This window comes from Myotis davidii, unplaced genomic scaffold, assembly GCF_000327345.1.
Source record: "Myotis davidii unplaced genomic scaffold, ASM32734v1 scaffold268, whole genome shotgun sequence".
NCBI classification, from domain to species: domain Eukaryota; kingdom Metazoa; phylum Chordata; class Mammalia; order Chiroptera; family Vespertilionidae; genus Myotis; species Myotis davidii.
The window spans coordinates 5,755,850-5,763,568 of record NW_006383015.1 but is presented as its reverse complement, the minus strand read 5'-3'; the positions used below and the strand labels follow the sequence as shown (position 1 = coordinate 5,763,568).

The 7,719-nt window shown below is 37.8% G+C and overlaps 1 protein-coding gene across 2 annotated transcripts in view; it reads left to right on the top strand.

Annotated features, from left to right (window-relative positions):
• The window catches only part of CPS1 (carbamoyl-phosphate synthase 1), a 111,951-nt gene that overhangs the window by 870 nt on the left and 103,362 nt on the right, over positions 1–7,719 (top strand). The window contains exon 1 of one of the 2 annotated variants that reach the window (XM_006778936.1): positions 12–25. The exons of the other annotated variant lie outside the window; for it this stretch is intronic. The gene's annotated coding sequence lies outside the window, so the exon portion shown is untranslated. Of the gene's footprint in view, positions 1–11; positions 26–7,719 lie in introns of those variants that run through there. 2 annotated transcript variants of the gene reach the window in all.

Here is a 7,719-nt window from a genome sequence, read left to right as displayed (position 1 = left end):
CTGCCTGAGGCTCCTTTCTGTCAAGGTAATATTCTCATATCCATTGCTTCTGACAAAATTGTATGGGATGGAGTTTAGTGTGAAGCAAGTACCTGAATGTAGTTCTGAAATGTTAACTTATTAGTCTTTACCATAGAACCTAGTGATGTACCTGATGCTTGTTTATATCTGCTCTGAGTGAAAATGCAGCAATTTTCACACACTACAAAAGGAGGGTCACAATTCCGGTTAACATGTAAACTGTAAACTGTAAGTGTTCTGTTTAGAAAGCAAATATTTTAAAGGCTTTTAGGGCTCTGTGTGTGCCCAGACACTACTGCTCGCAGTTTGGGCTCAAACGTGGGGTTGGTTGCTTTTATTCATGAGCCACGTGACGGTGTGTTAAGCCCCCGTCTTATACTGTCTCACTGTTAACTTTTATCTTTTCAAATGTCTTCTTTTTCAGAAAATGTTTGAAAGGAAAATATCTGATACTTGCAGATCTTCATGTAGACAATGATTTTCCCTTTTTCCTCTTAGTCCTTCTTTAGAAGGCCACAGTTATGAGTTTTAGTTTGCAGAGTAAGACAGAGACAACTAGCAGCTGATGCTTCTGTTCCTCTGAGTGTATATGTAAGTGAAGAGCAGGTCCAGGAAGGGAGCCTTAAGTGCTCTTCCTTGCCCCTGCCCCTGAATTATGAGAGTTCACTAGGCTTCTGTTCCTTTCTGTACCTTTGTGAAGGCATTTATTACCAGAGAAGTCTGAAGCTATTCCAAGGGAACTTTGACAGTGCAAATCACCTGTTGTGAATATGAAGCTAGAGTGAGCTCAGTAGTTCTTTAGTAGTAAGAGCTATGAAAAGTGAAGTACGAAAAAACCCCTAAGCAATTTCTCTCAGTGGATATAAAATTAGGTTGTAATAGTTTTATGTATTCTGCTTATACTTTATATGTCCACTGGGTTGACTAAAAGTCCTTCAAATGCTTCTACAGATTCTACTCTTTAGGTTGCTCCAGTCAGGACTCAATATGGTGGTAACTGAGTGACATCTGTAGGGCTTAGCAATGCCCATAGATTCTTATGGCCTCCACTGACAGGAGTGGGGAAGGGACAGGAGTAAACGGGAAGGAAAAGAGAGAGACAGACAGAAAGAGATAGGAGGTGAGGAGTGAGAGGTGGGAGGTGAGGGTGAGAGAGGGCAGACAGACAGACACACACACACACACAAACACAAACACAGAGTGAGAAAAGTAAGTCAAGATCTCAGGATAAAGTATTAAAAAACTATCATTTTAAGTTAAGATATTCACATTATGATTCATAACAGTAGCAAAATTACAGTTATGAAGTAGCAACGAAAATAATTTTATGGTTGGGGGTGACCACAACATGAGGAACTGTATTAAAGGGTTGCGGCATTAGGAAGGTTGAGAACCACTGTTCTAAAACATCACCAAAGATACAGCGAGGAGCTATAAATTATGAGAGTATCTGGTTTCAGTTCAGTGTGAGTGACATGTCAAAAGGACTCATGCCCTAACCGGTTTGGCTCAGTGGATAGAGCGTCGGCCTGCGGACTCAAGGGTTCCAGGTTCGATTCCGGTCAAGGGCATGTACCTTGGCTGGGGGCACATCCCCAGTAGGGGGTGTGTAGGAGGCAGCTGATACCTTGGCTGGGGGCACATCCCCAGCAGGGGGTGTGTAGGAGGCAGCTGATCGATGTTTCTCGCTCATCGATGTTTCTAATTCTCTATCCCTCTCCCTTCCTCTCTGTAAAAAATCAATAAAATATATTTTAAAAAAGTACTCATATATAACTTCAAAGAGAATAAGTAGTAATGAAAACAATATTGCCTAGAGTTAGATTGTGTTAGATATGCTGCTCTCAGGTCAATAAACATTGGCCTGGATTAGTTGCCTTTCAATGTCTTTGAAGGTCACTCTCCCCTTGGTAACAGAGGGTGGGTTAGACAACAGCAGTGACACACTTGTACTTTTTTGTGGCCCTTCCTTGCATAATTGTTTGTGGCTAATATTTACATAGCATACCTGCCAATACACAGCTATATTTCACTTATGGGAAGAGCAACACATTTCAAGGTGCCCTTCATTTAAAAAGAATTTGATATGGCCCTGGTCAGTGTTGCTCAATGATTACAGCATCAGCCTGCTCACTGAATGGCTGTGGGTTTGATTCCAATCAAGGGCACGTACCTGGGTTGCAGATTTGATCCCCGGCCCCAGATAGGGCGTGTGCAGGAGGCAACCAATTGAAGTGTCTCTTTCACATCGCTGTTTCTCTCTCTTCTCTCCCTCCCTCCCTGCCTTCCACTCTAAAAATCAACGGGAAAAAATATCCTCGGATAAGATTTATAAAACAAACAAACAAGAAATAATTTGATATTAAAGGTATACACATAATCAACCACTGTAAAATATTAAACCATGAAGGTTTTAGAAACCATAATCTCTTTATATTTGTAGTGTGAGATGTTTGGTGCTCATTATTACATTCAGCCAATTGTAGTTGATCTGGATTCTAATCCCTCCTCTGCATTTATCAATGCTCTAAACTTGGTCAAGTCATATATTCTCTTCAAACCTAAATTTTGTCATCAGTGTGTGGAAATGATTCCTTAATCAAAGGATTGTGTGATCTTCACATATGATCAGTACTTAAAAATCTATAAAATACTTTAAAAGCAAAACTGGATACTTGAAAAAATAAATTCTGTCCTATGCCTTTCAGTAGGATTTAGTAGAGAGTTAGATCAGAGTTTTTCCATGTTATTCATGGGCTACACATTCATAAATGACAAGATATATGATATAATTTCTCAAATACTTATAGTGGTAATTTTTTCACCTTTGCCTTATATTAAATCTATCTTTAGGAAGATATTGCTTATAATGAATTAGACTCAAAGATTACAAAGCAAATATTTTTTCCATGATGGTGAATTCATTTCCAAAAGACAAGAAGTACAACCTAATATCCTATTTCATTAATTCATTAATTCATTATTTCACAAGTAAACATGAAACTTTTATCCTATAGTATGCAGATAGAAAAATAAGTGGAAATAAATAGATAATGTAGATAGTCTCTGATTTCAAGAAACTTACAAATTTAAAATTCTGAGTTCACAAGCCTTGGAAAGTAGCCAAGAATTAATGATTTTGTTTTTACTTGCAAATGAATTTGGAAATTGAAGTGATTGAATTAGAAAGGTTAAGCTCCCTATGAATAAAAAAGGGTCCAATAAATACTGCTTCTAACATTAATCCACTTATTTTTAAAAATTGTGACTTGTGTTACAATTAAGACAGGAACCTAACTGTCCAAGTATCCTTGTCTCTGGCACTTCAGATACAAATCAGTCACAGGAATCATTATTGTCTTTGAAAGGTTTTCATTTTGTAAGATATTATATTCTGATTGTAACATAGAAGTATCTATTTAGCTCAGTCTTGAGGAGCTATTGTGATTTGATTAGAATTGGCAACTACAAAAACTCGTACAATTAGAACCATTTAGTTATATTGTAGTAGCTACAAAGACATTCACAGAAAATAGATTTTATTGTTATATTGGAGCCTCTGTACATAGAAGAGGTGGGATACCGATATGATTATCACACACTTTAAAAAATAACTGTATTATACTTTTACTAAAGATAGGTTTTAGGACTGGATTCATCCAGGATAATCCAAATTATGGAAATAATAAATTAATCTGTAGGGCTTAGCAATGCCCATAGATTCTTATGGCCTCCACTGACAGGAGTGGGGAAGGGACAGGAGTAAACAGGAAGGAAAAGAGAGAGACAGACAGAAAGAGATAGGAGGTGAGGAGTGAGAGGTGGGAGGTGAGGGTGGGAGAGGGCAGACACACACACACACACACACACACAGAGTGTGTGCAAGTGAGCTGTTGCAGAATTAGTTGGAATAGATGAGCGACTTTACATATTTTTGTTGGACAATATTTCTTTAAATTGGAGGTGGCCTCTCTTTTGAACATTTTTATTTATGTACTCCACTTTTCATAGCCCTCTTTCTAAAGTATAGACTCACTTGTTTGCCATCAACAGATATTTTGAGCTTCTTGCCATGAAATCTTGGAGAAAAAAAATAGCTGAGCAGAGCTTAGACTAGGGTAGGGGAGTGAGATAGCTAAGGTGCAACATGGAAGGAGGCTCTTGCTACCAGGACCAAGGATGCCTTTCTTCCATGCTGCACTTGAGGCACCTCACTCACCTCACCCTAGTCCCAATTCTGGGTCAGAAACTAAGGATTCAGGTGAGGGAAATGCCCAAAGAACTGGCACTAGTCTTGGCCTCAAGCTTCCCTCTCTTGCTGATGATGCCTGGAGTGTCTATTTAATCATGCTTAGCCAGACTTACTGCTGGTTTAAAGGCTAATTTAGAACCCACTTCTGTGGAAATAGAGAACATTCCTTTGCCCTCACATCTTCTTTAGACGTTCTTAATAGTTCTGATTTGTGCTAAAGGTGGGAGTGTAGTAGAATGTTTCCAATATCTCTCAAGCAGTGATCATACCAGAGGTCACTTCAAGGTTGTAGGAGTTTTCTATGTAAGACTGAACATGCTCCATGTGTCCAGTATTCCTCAAGGTTTCTACAATGACGGAGGATTGAAGACAGCTGCATAGATCAGGGCCACACTTGGTGGTGGACTCTTCAGCCCTGGTGATCTCAAGTTTACACTTGTTTTTCTTCATCTGCCCTAAGGAGTTCAACTCATGAAAGTATTTTCAACTCATCTCTATGCTTTTTTCTTTTAGTCCCAACTTAATAAGTGCTATATGATGGTCTTTAAAATTCCATAGAGAGCTTATTGGTTAATGTGAAGCTCTTACAAATGAATCAATAGGGTTGGTGTATCACTAAGAATTTTACTGAGCAAGTTTTTTCTATGATGTGGAATTGAATAGAAGACCATTTTACTTTATTATTATAAAGTAAAAATTACCATATAGCATTGGAGATACCTCTAAGATTCAGAACATTGTACTACATAGCAGATGTTAATAAACCTACAATTTTTAAACACATTTTGTAATGGAATTTTTCTAAGTGCCATATTTTATTTATAATGAGAAGCATAATTGGAATAAAAATCACTTATAAATCTGACTCATTTGTTTATAAATGACCAGAGCGTAGAAGTGTTAAAGAAAATCAGCTTCGTGATTTTTTTTCCCCCCTAACACTGGCTGAAGTTTAACCAAAGGCAGATGACTGAATATTAACTTGGGATGTTGTAAGGCTTAATTGATTACTGCTGTTACAGTACTTTGAAATCCTGAAATGTTGACATTATAACTACAGCCAAGTCTCATTAAATATTCTAGAGAGCAAATTGTGCTGTAATTCTGAATTGTGAGTATCCATATTTTGATAGTGTAACTTAAAGAATAAAAAATAAGCTTTCATGTATCAATAGAGAACATCCCAAAGATTTTAGCTTTTTACCATATTACCTATGCAATAAGAAATTGAAATAAATTCTGGCTTTAAGCTTCCTTCTTGCAAATCTTGGATCAGATTTATTTGATTCTTAAGAGGATGAGTACTGACAGGAACTACTAGCTCAGAATCGTGAGGTAAGCCAGAAACCAAACGTATTATATAGCTTTAGGCCTTGGTGAAAATGAAATAGGCACATGGGGCTTCTATTTTTCTGATATGCAAATAATTTACATATGCAAATAATTTACACGACAATCTGACAGTAATAGAGTCAGATTCCCAGAGTAGATCATTTTTATTTTCACTACTAGCTTAAGAGGATTACCGTAGCTATAATGTTTTATATTCAGATCTTTTATGAAACTTACTGCTAAATTAGCCTGCGGCTTAGTCAGAGAAAGACAAGTGCGGTATGATTTCACTCACAGGTGGGATCTAATGAAGAAAATGAACTAACAAGCAAAATAGAGATAGACTCAGATAGAAAGCAGGCTGACAGCTGTGGTTAGGGGAGTGGGTTGAAGGGAAGGTGGAGGGATTGAGAAAAAAAAGAAAAGAAAAAAAATCCCTCATGGACACTGCAAACAGCGTGATGATTGCAGGGGGTGAGGAGTGAGAAGGTGGGGAGAGGAGGCAGTAGAGGAGGGTAAAAGGGAGATAAATGGTGATAGACGATAGACTTGACTTTGGTGGTGAACACACAGCAGAATGCACAGAAGCTGTGCTGTAGAATTGTGCATCCGAAACCTGTGTAATTTTGTTAACCAGTGTCACCCCAATAAATTCAATAAAAAGAAAAAATAAATAAGTTAGCTTGAGAGGTTTTACATCCAGAACACTTTACTTGTGAATTCTCACACCCGGGGGAAGAAACAGCGCTGTACTTCCCATTTCAGAGATGTGCAAGCTCTGCCGTTAGCCCAGGGACACAGGGAAGTCTGTTTTGCACAACTATACATGTAGCAACTCTGGTTAGGATTATAATTGGGCCTCAGACATCACATGGATCATTTTAATTTGGCATTTTTGTTACTGTGCTTGTATATCTGAAGCCATAGTTGTTTAACTTGGCTTTAGACTGCTCTAAATCATTTCTCCTGTGGTAATTTTATTGCTTATTCAAAAGCTCATTTATATATTGCACTTTACCTTAATACAAAATAAATTATATTTTTCCTTTCCTTTTATTGGCTGCATTTTGAGAACACATTGTTTAAATCAAAGAATCAGTAAGGATTCTTGTTTTATATGGCCATTAGTAATGCTTTAGGTAGGATATTTTAGGGCAATGCTGTTTAGAGTTGACATATTTCTTCCACTTCAACCAAAATATTGTCATGTGTTTGGAACAGAATATGCTGTTTTTCAATTTGTTTCTTTCTCATATATTCCTGCAAGTTCCACGTATGCAGAAGTCTAACATGATAGGTGTTCACCATAAGCAATCTTAGACTGCAAGGAAAATATATTTTTGATTTGTCTCCAGTGTTTTGAACTGAAAGATCCAAAGAAAACTGATTCAAAGTAAAGAATCAATATCCTCGATGCTAGCTCAGAATGATGCTGGGATGTGGAAAGATAAATGAACAAGTGGATGATTTTTAATAACAATACCGAATGCAAAGGACAAGCATAAAACAATAATAAACACAGGCTGTTTCAAAAACGTTTATAGGTTAAATTATACATTCTGTTTTAATGTTGACTATTACTTCCTAAGACTAAGCCCTCTCAATCAGCTAATCACAGCACCATGGGCACATTTTCAAAGCTTCTTGGAAAGGGAATTTGGTTGTGTGACTCCCATCAATAGTTGTTGCATTTTCCTTATTATGGAAAATGCTTTGAAACATCTACCCTTTTAAACTTGATCTCAAAAAGAGTATCCTATCTAATAATAGACAAACATGGTAATTAACCATACCTCCGACACACTTCCCATTGGCTAATCAGGGTGATATGCAAATTAACTGCCAACCAAGATGGCGGCCGACAGCCAGGCAGCTGAAGCGAACAGGAGGCTTGCTTACTCCAGCAATGGAGGAAGCCAAGGTTCCCCGCCTGCCGCTGCCGGCCTCTGAGCTGCACTCTAAGAAACAATGTTACAATTTTAGAAGCTAAACAAACCCCCAGATACCCGCTTTCGGCAGCCATGGCCTCGGAGCTGGAGCAGCAACAAAGTTTCAATTATAGAAGGTAAATAAAATCCCAGAATAAAAAGATAAAAAGAAAAAAAGGAGCGGCT